This window comes from Drosophila gunungcola, assembly GCF_025200985.1.
Source record: "Drosophila gunungcola strain Sukarami chromosome X unlocalized genomic scaffold, Dgunungcola_SK_2 000023F, whole genome shotgun sequence".
NCBI lineage: Eukaryota > Metazoa > Arthropoda > Insecta > Diptera > Drosophilidae > Drosophila > Drosophila gunungcola.
This window is the reverse complement of record NW_026453185.1, coordinates 482,907-496,102: the sequence shown is the minus strand read 5'-3', so window position 1 is coordinate 496,102 and position 13,196 is coordinate 482,907. Positions and strand designations below refer to the sequence as shown.

The following is a 13,196-nucleotide window of genomic DNA, read 5'->3' as shown; positions in this document are numbered from 1 at the left end:
TTCGATAGAAAATGCTAAATTTCACTACAAGGATATCGAGTGCCATAAAACCAACACATCAAAGGGAACATATTCTAAGATTTAAATAACGGGCGCTCAGCATCTGCAAACAGCTACCTCAAAATAAAGGTTTCCAATATTTGGCAAACATGCGCAGAGCATTAACGGAAGTCGAAATGAGGGCCTTCCTCATTTGAGTGCACCACAAAAAATAATTGTAGACAAATTAAGTCAATATGGGATAACATTGATATTAAATAAATTTCATTTAAACACAATGAAAAAATATTAAAACAATTACAAGAAGACTGTGTATTATAATGATTTATTTATTTATTGTGGATATGTTTGCATATGTATAAAGTGTCATTTATGTACATACATATATATATGCAAAAATATACTGATAGATGTTCTATTGAAATTTTTTTACATGTGGGTGCGTGGGTGGCTAAAACTAAAGAGTGTGAGGCAATAATTCGCGACGCGACTGTACGCAACTGTTGCACTTTGCACTTGATTTTCCATTTGCCACGTCTGTCAACGCCTTTTTGCTATTATTTTTTTGTTCCTACTCCTTATATACATTTTATTTGTAGTTGCTTTGTTTGTTTATTTTTTATTTTTTACTGGCCGCAATTGAGAATTTCTGTGGAAAATAAGAATAGGAACAATGGGCCAGAAAGGGATGGCGCGAACTTCAAGTGCAGCGACAGTTTAGCAAAGAAAACAAAGCCAAAAATAAAAAAGGCGGGGGGTGTGGCAAACCAAAGAAGAGGAAGAGCAAAACGAGTAGTAGTAGAAAAAGAAGAAGAGCGTCGGCGACAAAGCAACAACAGATGCAGCAATTTCCGGTGCTATTGTTCTCAATCGGCTAACGCCATCTCCCCTCCCGCTTCCTCTACCGCACTTCCCGCCTCTATCCATCCCCTCGATGGGTCTCTACTATCTCTGTCTGTTGGTGGAGTTTTTTTTGCGCAGACGCGACTGTTTTGTAGGTTCTTCTTCTTCCAAATGCGGGTGCGTCATGCAAAATAGCGGTGGTGAAAAAGAAAGGGAAGGAGTGTGCATCGCTTATCTTTCCTCTCTCTTTTCCTCACACAAGGTGCAGCAGTTGAGTCTGCGCTGTTAAAATAAAATAATAAAATACAAGGGGATTTTGGCAGATACTCTGGTAAATATTTTGTTGAGCAAATCAAAACATTAATTTTATATTTAAAGGATGTAACACCATTTGATTTTAACGAGGTATGAAAATTCATGATTTGAGCCTTCCAGGATTTTCATGCAAAAACGATTTTTTTTTTTTTCATAGATTTGAAAATCAAAATATGATGAGAGCTTTTTCGTTGTAACGTGGCCAAAATTAAAAGAAATGCAAGAATTATACTTTTATTGAAATTTTATGTCTTCATGATATTAAGATAAGTAAATATTTGGCGTAAAAGCATAAAAGTTTTGTGAATTCTTAAAAGTTTATGTAATTAGTATCAAAGAGTTATGGTTAATAATATGGTTATTACCATCGCCTTTAATGAGTTCTTTGTACCGAGGAAAATAAACTAATAATAAACTAGTTTGCTAATAAAAAGTCTGCGAAACCTATAAGAAATGCCCAAAATTCGATTGAAAATACTGAAAGTGGATATAAAAGTCACACAATGCGAATTAAATTAGTGTTTTTTTGGCGATTCCCCGAAACTTACCATTATGTTATTACCACCCACCCCTTTACCAATCAACAATAACAATTTCATTCATAAAATCCAACATCTACAGTGGTGGTAAGTCGAGCGGAACCGGGTAAAAAAAAATTCAGGGAAAATCGGAAAACTATTATGTCCATCAATAAATCTGTTTTTTTGTTTAACCAAATGCAACCGTTTTAAATGACGTATCAGTTTTAAATGCGCAAAATATTCTATAGCTCAATATTTGTGCCTATTGCAGACACTACCAATTTACTGGCGTGTACTGTATGCGGCGAGCGCGAGAGCAATTCAACAGTGCTGTTGACTTAGCTACTTTATAGCCAGATATGAATCTGCGAGCCTGTGACAATAATTATAGTTGCCAATAAAATAAAAATTCATTGAATATTAAATTTTTGAATAGTGTCATGGTAAGCTAAAATTATTTTTTAAATATTGTTTCAAACCTAAAAAGCTTAGCTTTCCACGAAGAAGATTTATTAGCCATAACCAAATAAGCTTGGCAGTTTGCTTAGCCTGAGTTTATATAATTGATTTTAAGAAATTTTAAAATTTACCTTTTTGTCAGCTGTATAGATTGTTTATTAAGTATACACAACTACATATCTTAATTACAAGACAATGAAGCTTTTGTGGAAATTTAAAAGTCGAAATGTTTTTAGCACTAACATTAATGTCTGACAAAACATAAACAAAATTATTTAATTAATAAAAAGTATTGGTGGACTTGCAAAAAATAAATAGCAAGTGCGAACAAAATGAGATACCATTTTTAGAGAGATATTATGTCTGAAAAGATGGAAATCGAGATATTTTTATAGAAGCCATTTTACATCTATTCCAGTAGAATTACCAGCATTCTAATGGAATAGAATCAATGACAATGAAAGTTAAACGTTACCACCACCCTTAGACTAGCTCATTTCTAGCTGTTTTCTAACTTGTTGCCGCTGCGAGCGGGCATCTCTGGCGCGAGAGAGCTCTCTCTCTATCTCTCCGGTGTGCGGCGTGAGACCGTTGGTTGCTGTTTTGCGTTTTCTGTTGCTTTCGAACTTTCGTCGTGAGCGGTTCGTTCGCTGTTTCGCGCGCGCCTGGCGTTTAAATTGAATACTTTTGAAAAAACGGTTGCAATAAAATGCAGCTGCAGTCGTGCTAAATCTTTGAGAAACTACTTGATTCGAAGTCAAAAATCTGCTGATTTAAATCACAGAATCGAAACCATTTTTTGTTTTGCGTAGTCGTGTGTGCTCAAGAATTCATATTATTTTTTGTGGCAAGCAACAAGTGCGAACCGAAGAAACAGCCCGAAACGTGCTGCAAATTATTATTGTTTTTATGCGGTTTTTTGTCGCAACAACACAGCTGTCAAAGAATATAAAACAGCAGCAAAACAAAAGTGCAGTGACTTGAAAAAAAGAAGCGATCGCCTCTAGAATAGAAAAGAGGATAGAATAAAACTACAACAAAGAAAGGAGCATAAAGAAACAGAAAAAGAAAAAAAAAGAGAATAGAACAGAACAGAAACAGAAACAAGAACAACTCCAACTCATCATCGTCGGCTCAAAAAAGGTAAAAACAAAAGTGCATGAGAAGATTACAACAACGATAACGATCTGAGATTAAAAAATCGAACTGTGACTAATTTGTGTGTAAGCCAGTGTTACACTCGTTGTGTTTGTGTGTGTGTTTTGTGTGCAATTATACTTGGTTTATTTCATTGCTTTGCTTCTTCTTTTCTTATTGATAATTGCTCTCCAGTCCTTTTGCTCCCCTTCTCCTCCCTCTGTTCCCGTAATTTACGATCCGACGATCGAAAGAGAGGCTTCCTGCACTTAACCCTTTTTGCCCCATCTTCCTCCTCTTTTCTCAAGACCCTTATTTATTGTTGTAATTTTTCTTGGCCTCGAAAAAAAACGCCCGAAATCCAAGTTGCATATTTAAAAATTCAACACGCAGTTGCATTTTAATTTTTTCCTGGAACTATTCTTGCCAGAAAGAAAAGAACGTAAAGAAAAGGTTGAAACAATACAAAAAATAACCAACGAAAGCGATAAAGAAATCAAAATCATTGTGTGTGTGGGGATGCAATTGCCCCCCATCCAATAAGAAACCCCTTTTCCCATTAAAAGGGCAAGCAAAAAATCAGTTAGCCCCAAGGCTAAACCCAAAAAAGAGGCAGTAAAGTAAGGCTTGGTAATCGGAAATCGAATTATTGAATACCCTATTAGCTTATTAGATCTAATAATCATTTGTTGTACCAAGTTTTTATCTCTATCTCTTGAAATAAGAAGTTTAAGATATGGTACCATATAAATAAGATATGGTAGTTAACAGAAATCTATTTGTATTTATATCTAATGATGTTTTAGTGACACAAGTTTTATTTTCTTTTACGATTTCGATTACGATTATGCTGTAGAATATCTGGCTTACATAATTATCAATACAAATCAAACAAGTTTTTATCATTATCTTCAAGAACAACCAAATCGTGATCGACTGTGATGACCATACATACATATTTAAACTGCGCTTTTACCCACTTCAAGGGTATATTAAATATGCAGCAAAAACTAACCAAATAAAAGCAATGGGCAGAAAGTTCAGCCGTAATTCGATGACCATAACGTATCAAGTGCACTTCGTGCCGCTTTCAATTTTGGCCTCCGGCTATTACAACAATACTGTATGCAACACATCCAAAAAACTGCAATTGAACCGGACACCCCCCGAAATTCCCTATATAGGTAGAAGTACAGTGGTTCCATTTGCTCAAATATACATAAATATAATAAACCTTTTATGCCTTTGAAAGGTAGTACTAGGAACTAGGATTATAATGCAATGAACCAGACATCATGGGAAATGGTTTACTATATATATAAATTTCAATAAAATGGGTTAAAAACATTTTGCTACTCACTGTACTTTATAGAGCTACCTTTCGTCTCGGCCTTTTTGACTTGAGGCTACAAAAAGAAACCCGAGCCCAAATCAGAGTCTAAGAATTGCAATTGGATTCGTTTGTTGTCGCGCGTCTTTGAAGGTTAAGGTTTGCAATTTTTTTCGCAAGTCAAAGAGCTCTCAAGATTGAGGCCTTCGATCGGAGGTTTGTTTTCTACCCTCCGCGGATTCTTGGACGTCATATTTTTCATTTGCCTCGTGGCTGAATTTTGTTCGCCAGGCTTTAATCAAATTAAATGGCAGGAAACGTGCAGTTAAACGCCCGCTGTTTCGGCGATTCCTTAACCCACTGAGTGCGCCCCCATCCTCTGATTTTGTTGTTGTTATTCTGTTTTTTTTTTTCTTTTACCGCCCATCCATCCATCCCCGCACAGCGGGGAAACCGATTTGGATTCCGATTCAGATTCAGATTCAGATTCAGCTACAGATTCAGATTTCGGGGAATGCTCAATATGTCGCACGTTTGCCACACATGTTTGGCATTTGTTGCCGAACCGAATGCGCAGCTACAAACATACGTAAACAGGAAGAAATCGGGGAGTGTGTATATATCTTGTGTGTTTACGTAGCGCAGTGAGGTAAAAGGAACTCAAAGAGTAGAGGAAAAGACGTCGCTGACGTTTGACAGGGCCCGGCAACAAATTGAGTTATTTAAAAAAAGATTCAGACACCTCGAACGACTTGAAGATACTCAGTGCTCAAATGGAATATTGAAAAATTGTGTTTTTGAAAAATAGCTCTTAGGGTTTCACCATAACGATGCTGAAGATAATGTTTTGTCCACTTTTGAAACAATATAGATTGATTTATAAATTGAAATCTAGTTATTAAAATAAATATTAAAAGTTAAAGCTTTCATAATAATTATTTGAATAAGATATTTAAATAAATTATAATAAAATAAATTAAAACGAGCTACCCGGAAGTTAGCTAAATAAGTGTGAGATCTACCACTGCCAACTCCATATACCCAATTGGTTCCACGAATACCAGGTATTGAAATCACAAAAAAGCGAATCATCTCGGCACCTGAAAAATAGGAAATTGAGCGACAAACAGAAATAGAAAACCGAAACCAAAACCAAAACAAAACCAAGTCGTGCAATGCGGTGCACTGAGCGAAAAGCAGAGAGATTCGGGGTAGATAGGGCGATAGAAAGTTGCGTCATCTTGTGTGTCACCGGAATCTTAGAAGTAATTGAAGCCCAGGTAAAACAAAACATGGGGACAATCCAAACCCAATGATCTACAACCGAGAAACCGGAGAAAGTGATTTGGTTTTCTAGCACGAACCGAAACTTGGTCACAGTGGGCTGGAAAAGTCAGTGCACAAGTGTGTGGAAAACGCAGAAAATACATTAAACGAAAACCCAGCAGAAAGATGATTATTTTTTAATGATTTCAACTAAGCGCAGGAAAACGAAAGTTGTTTTTATTTTTTGTTGTTTTCGTTCGTGTTTTCTTTTCTCGTTTTTGAAATTGAAGCGCAACAAAATGGAATTGAAACGCATACCCCATTCCCAGTTTCATCCTTCACCCCGCCCACTTTTCCGCCCCCGCCCCCCAATTTGGATCCCTTTAACATTGATTAATTTGTTGTTCACGCCGTCGAGTCGTCTTTCTTTTCTTTTTGTCGCCGTTGCTGCTGCTGCATCTATTTTTTGTTGTCTTCGCATTTTGACAATTTTCAATTTTCCCCGGCATTCGACAGAATGTGGAAACATGTGTAGGGTCGCGTTCCCCCAGATTGCATCTTTTTTTTTTTTGTTTTTCGGTTTTTTGGTTTGGTTTGTTTGCTTTAACCCGATTTTTAGGTTTCGATTTCATTTGCGTGTGGAAATGCATTAACAACCAACAAAAAAAAAAAAACAAAACTGGAAAAAAATTTGAGTTGTCGTTGTTGTTTTTGGAAATTTCTTTGACTTAATTTCTGTGGGGCATTAAGTTAATTGAAATCTACATTTTCACCGAAAGTTTAAGCTTTGGCCATGTCGAATTTTGTATAATCTATTTTAGAAAAGGTGAGTAATAATAACTTAATCAAGTTTTGTATTTAAACTTCAGTGGGCCTTTCTTAACTTAGTACCATAAATTCTAAAAATATTCAAAAACGAATTCGCCAACAACATGTATCACGAAACAAACTGAATTTAATTCAAAAGTCAATCTTTCGCAAATACTCTGGGGAAATACGCCATTAGATAAAGTTTTTTAACTCGAGTTGCGATAAGTTATGTTCCCTAAAATTATGCTTCCATTTCCACTCCTTTCCGGTTTCTTGCTTTTCATTGTCCCAACCGCTGGCAAACTTTTCTTTTAGCGTTATTAATCCGCTTTGGGAACTTTGTACTATGACACAAAGACACTCACACATTCCCACTCAAGTCTACACAAAAATGGGATGATAAAGGGGGTTTAGTTTCTGTAGGCTTATCTGGCACGCGCGACTGCCCCAACAAGTGCAGTTCAAGTGGCAAAACGGTCAAAGTTTTCGTTTTCAGATTCGTTTTTCAATTGCAACTTTCCGGGGAAAAAATGGCAAAAACGCTTGCCAATCATCGTTTCAGAATTTGATTATTTTCAGTTAAGTGAATGCTGTTGAGTTTAAGGGCAAAAAAGGCATCTAAGAGGTAGAAATGGGGAAACGAAGATTAATTAGTTAGATTGCTCTTGAGCTATTTGTAATGATGCAGTGCCATGCAGTGCAAGTTATACGTTATATACCTTATATAAAACGTTTTCTTGTTTTGTTGATCAAATTATAAGTCCTTATAGAAAGTAAGATGGCACTAACTATTCAATGAACCTTGTGTCACTTCCTTTATATAATGTGTGATTTTATTTTATTTGTAGTTCAACTAAATATTTTTTTTCCCTCGGTAATTAACATTTTATCCTTTTTGACCTTCAATTTAAGTTCACTTTTCTTAGCTTTATTCCGCTCTTGGTTAATTATTTAAGCGCTGTACTTTTATTTTGCTGTCCGATGTGAACTTGTTCATTTAATTTTGAGTGCGTGCAGCTGGACATCGGCGTGTTTGCTTAGCTGAAAGGTCAACGCTGCTTAACTTGCAGTGGAAAATGCAATGCCCCGAGCCACCCCCTGCCCACTTTTCCAACACTACCACCCCAACCCAACCCAACCACACCACACCACCCCCAACCATTCAGAAAGTGTGTGTGTGTTAAGTGTTTTGATGAGCGTGTAATGGCCTCATGCTGCTGTCAGTTTAATTGATGGGAAATGCTACCAGGTCTAGGTCTATGGACTCCTCTTTTCCTCTACACAGAAATAAATCAAAGAATGCACTACATATTTTATCAGTTAATTTTGAAAAAAAATTTATTTGAGGCTATGGCAACGAATATGAACTTCAAAACATGAAACTAAAATTGTATTTACTTTAAAGCTTCTTGTTTTAAAAAATAATTATATGTGATTTTAATTTAAAAAATTTAATTTATGTCTGTCATTAAACATAAAGAACTGTCTACATATTTTTTTGTGTGTATGTCCAGTTAAATTTTATATGTTTTTGGTTTTTTTTTTTTTATGCGGGCGGACAAAAGAGGAGGATGGTAAGGAGATGGAAAGATCAACGGAGTCGTCCCCAATATTATTTTCACAACTAATTTAGTTTCATTTGATTTTATTATTGTCTTTGCTCCCTTCGCTTTGTTTTCCCCCTGCCACGCCCACATTTCCACCACTTGAGCTCATTAACTTGCCATTTATATATATCCATAACATAAAACACACCCCCGAAAGATTAACAAAAGCTGCGGGTATTAAGTTAATAAACTGAGCATACAAAAAATATATATATATTTTCTAAGCTTTCTTCGGTACATTCTTTCATTGCTTCTGATCGATATTTAATGTTCTAAAATTGCTCGACAATTATTTAACTGTGTTTATTGAAAGCTTTCGTCTTGAACAGATACAGAAATAAATAATTAAACCCAAGATAAACGATAAAACCCATATTAAATCCAAGACGGCAGGCAAACTGAAAGAGAATAAAAAAGTTCTCAGGAAAACTTGAATTTAATGTCATTTGTCCGATAAATCTTCGGCTCAGATCGACAAAAATTGGCCAACAAATTGTAATTTACGATGGAAGAAGTGCCGCACAAAAGATGACGCTGATGATGATGGAGATGGAAGATGTGGGGAAGCTCAATATTCCCACGTTCAATTGTTCAATTGTGGGGGGTCGCAGGGGCCAGGGGTCAGGATTGTGTTTGTATTTAAGCCGAGGCTGCATTAGAATCCAGCTTATATATATGTATACGTACACATAACGTGTGTGTGGCGCCGAAGGAAGCCTGTTGAGTCAGTGGGTCCAGATCGTAAATCAACCCAACACATGGGTGTATTTTTTCCGAAAGGGGGAGGACAATGGTGACAAAGCCTATTCTCCAACTACAGTGTGTGTTCATAGTTGTGGGACCGTTGCCGAAAAATTCCCATGTGGACAGTCCACAGAATTTTCGAGGACAGGCTGCAGTATAAGCTTTTTGCGTCTTCTAATACAATTAACAGATGTATGTACAAAAATCCTCAATAAATATGGCATAATTTTATTTAGTACTCAATGCAATTTCAATTATAATTGCATTTAATGAAATCTACTTTTCCAAGAAAAAACGACTGCAGATTTCATGCTTGTTTAGCTGCAAAAAATTGCATAATTGATTGACTGATTTAATATTTGATTGATTCAAGTTAAGTGCTAATTAAATCATAATACCTTGTCGTTATACCGGATGGATTTTCCACATTATTTGCATTATGTGAGGCGAAAACAGCAGTAATAATTCAAGCGCAATTTTCGCCCACATTTGATTATACAGATACGCGAAATGTTGGGGCTGTGGTAAAGTATATTAAGTAGGCAGGCGCGAGGGTGCTTGAACTCTTGACCAGCTGTTGCTGCCTCTAATGTAAATACACTGAATATTTACCCGACCATACCGTTGAATTTTTGCATGTTTTGCGCATAAAAAATTTAAGGAAAATCATAAAAAATTAAGAGTACGGTCGTTGGCGGCACTTTTTGTGGCTGCTGTTTATAAATTGTTTTCAACTATTTTTTATTGTCTGGCCCCAAAGACACACACAAACGTAAATCTTCTTAACCGCCACTGTCAACGGTGATGCGTGCACTGGGAAAAATGATTACTAAAAAAATTATAGTTGACAGGTCAAAGGGAAAATATAAAAATATTTTCAGTTTTTATGGTCGAATTAATTAGTTTTTTTTAAAAAAGGAATTCCGGAAGAGAAAAAAGCTGTATTGTGCAGAGATAGCAGTGTGACCATGCAGGGAATAGGTCAAAATTTGGTTTTTGGCCAATGGGACCATGAAGATCGTAAATAGGTCAAATTACAAATAAAAAAGAGCCCTATCATAATTGTAAAGGTACTGATTGTTTTTTCAATGGCGTTTCAGTAATAGATATTTTTTTTAATATATTTCTCAGCTTTTCCCTGCTCCTTTTCTCGGCTCAATCTCAATCTCTGTCTCAGGCTCCAACTCTCAGATCAGCTCAAGTCACTGTCGCATTTCCATGAGATTTTTATCTCATTTTATGACAGTTTCTTTCGCACACACACTCACTCACTACGTGATTTTGCATTTCGTGAGGCGAAATAAGGGGGATTTGGGATGGAAGGGCGGTTTTAGGGGGCGGAGAGCCACCAACTGGGCAATCACGTACGACAAATTTTGAGCTGTGTGGATTTGCTTGTTTCTATACACTATATACGTATGAAGGTATTTTTTCGGTTAAAAGTCAGTTGGTCGATGGGTTAATGGTGGCCAGCAATAAAAACAATACGAAAATATCTGTCAACAAAAAGTAAAGTGCATTACAAGCGAAGACATACATTTTGGGAAACAGCTGCGGTGGCAATAATAGTGTTGAAAAACTTGTTGATTCATAAAATTCTTTAGTCTTGTTTGTTAACAGGAAGCAGATTTGCAAAACATAAGTTTGAGGTGTCAGAAAATTGGTAATGCGTTGGAAAATTTTAAAATATGAATAAATACAAAAACAAAGTACTTAAAGAGCTAAGTACAGAAAATAATAAACAAATACATTTTGGGGAGATTGAATTAAAAACAAAATATAAAGAAAATAAAACACAACAAAACGTATTTTCGTACACAAAACAGTTTGTATGCCAAATACATATGTTACTATCTGTGTACCATAAATCTTTCCAATTAAAAATCTGTTGACAGAGTTACTAATTTTCCGACCTAAGCTGTTTTTTATTTATTATTTTTCTTCGTTGACACTTTGCTACAGTTCACACACTCAGGCACACACACTCCCCCTCCCGTTCCCTTGTCACCATAAGTCGTTTTTCATTTAATTTTGTGTTTATTTTTTTTGTTTGGGGCATTTTCCTCATCAGCTGGGGGGCCTGTGAACTTTTGTTTTTAACGGGTATTTTGTTTTTGTCGCCGGGGCTTGCTCCTTATGGCATCATCAATCATGCGATAGCGCAGGCGCAAATGCCAAACGAAAACCTGGCTCAAAAGTGGGGGAATAAAGCCCGAAAAATAATGTTTGACAAATGCCCGACGGAAAAGGGGCTGCGAAATGTTAAACAAATGTTAACATTAACCTTTTCCATCGGTCGCACGTAATTAACAGCCTCGTCGATTGTTTTTTGACAGTCATTCACCCACAAGCAAAGTCCACGATTTGCATCGCCAATTAATCAGCTGTCGTTAGCCTGGAGATGGAAAATATTCATATTTTGAATGCCAATTTGCAGTAAGGTAATAGAAAAAACAATTAAATAAAGGCGGATTTTTATTTAGATTTTTCACTTTTTAATTAGGTATCATAATATTGCTTTTTTCTAACCATGAATTGGTATAAATATATATAAATTAATTTTCTATATTATTTGAAAGAATACATGCAACAATGTAAATGGCAACTTTTTCAAATTTTAATAAAACTAACGAACATACTTCAAACCAAATGATGCCTGCTGTATGCCATGCTGGAAAAATATTTGAGCGTATTTCCGCTGTTCGCTTGTAAAATATTTGCAAAAACTTTGCATATTTTCGTTGTCTTTGCAAGGCTTTCATTTATATTTTTTCCAAAATTCAATTATCGTCAGAGGCCAGAAAAATAATTGTAATTTGGGTCAGGGCATTCGATTGACGGCTGATCTAAATATATATCGGGGAAATTCGACTATATAATATATATGTATGGATTTGTACATGTGATATCGACTGCTTCAGTATTTCATTTGAGCCGTGATGAATGCAATTTTTCCCATGTAACCAATTAGCCGCCAATGTGTGTGTGTGCTACCGTTACCATGTTCTGGAAACCTGTTACCACCTGAGCAGTGGGTGGTGGGTGGAAGTGTGGATGGGTAGATGGGTGGATGGGTGGATGGGTGCGTGTGTTGGGGGGCAAAGCCATTAATTACGCCACACAACAACAGGCAGCTCCCCCAATGCTAATGACGACCGATTTTGATGAGCCTGATGGAGTGGGCTAATAGGTTGGCTTGCCAACACCCGAAACCCCACTCCGTTTTGTATCGGGCTTCTGGGAAATGTGTGTCAAAGCGGGAATTTTCCCGAGAAGGATGGCTGGATGGTTGGTTGTGTAGCTGGATGGCCAACAAGTGCTGAGTACGTCTTTTGTGACATGGAACTGGCATTCCTGACATTCTGAGGCTCAAATTGTGACCAGTCAATCGAAAACGGAAGCCTAGCTATTCTCTTCAAAATATTTCATAATTTCGAATGTGTAATTGAAAATGCCAGAGATAATTTACTGCATAGTTTAAACTCATTTCGGTTTTCAAATTATGTTTAATTACTAGATTTTAAAGTCTTCTAGCAGATTGTAATTAAATATGTTTCGAAGGCTTTTAAACAAAATTGTGGTGGATGAGAAACAATGTTTTTTTAAAGGTTTCCTTTTTGTGTAGTTGTCATAATATTTGAGACCCTAAATTTTAAGATTTTTCTTAGAGGGTTTATATAATACAATCGAGGACTTATTTACCTCCATTCGAGGGCATCCGTTCATTCATCCTCCCGTTCTCACACATCTTATTCTCCTTCATTGCCCTTGTTTTTCAGAGGAAAAGTGTAGTGAGTTGGTGGCTTAAGAGTTGGGAGCTTAGATTTACTCTTAATTGGCTGCCAAATGAGCTGGACAGTAATCGACTCAAGTGCCACGCCCACTTGTTTCCCCGCCAATTTCCCAGCCAATTCCCTTCGATTTCCTCTTGATTTTTTTCCTGACTAGTTGAAAACAGAAAAAAGTTTGGATGGAATGGCTGGGGTATGGGGGTTGGGAGAATTTCTTGTAAATCAATTTACGTTGCTCCGTTTACCCCATCGGAATCCACGTTTCTGTTGCTGCCCATATTTTCCCATGTGAGCCCATGTCACTCTGGTGCGATTTCTGAAAGCAAACTTTTCAATCAATATTTAATACCAAATCCCTTTATTTTTATTGATT

General features: G+C 36.4%; 1 protein-coding gene and 1 long non-coding RNA gene across 3 annotated transcripts in view; both read left to right on the top strand.

Moving 5' to 3' along the window:
• Nucleotides 1–13,196, top strand: part of LOC128260457 (uncharacterized) — a 110,414-nt gene that overhangs the window by 52,233 nt on the left and 44,985 nt on the right. The gene's annotated exons all lie outside the window — the stretch shown is intronic.
• The window catches only part of LOC128260480 (uncharacterized), a 33,313-nt gene continuing 22,880 nt past the window's right edge, over nucleotides 2,764–13,196 (top strand). The window contains exon 1 of the long non-coding RNA XR_008268138.1: nucleotides 2,764–3,281. This is a non-coding gene — a long non-coding RNA (uncharacterized LOC128260480). The remainder of the gene's footprint in view (nucleotides 3,282–13,196) is intronic.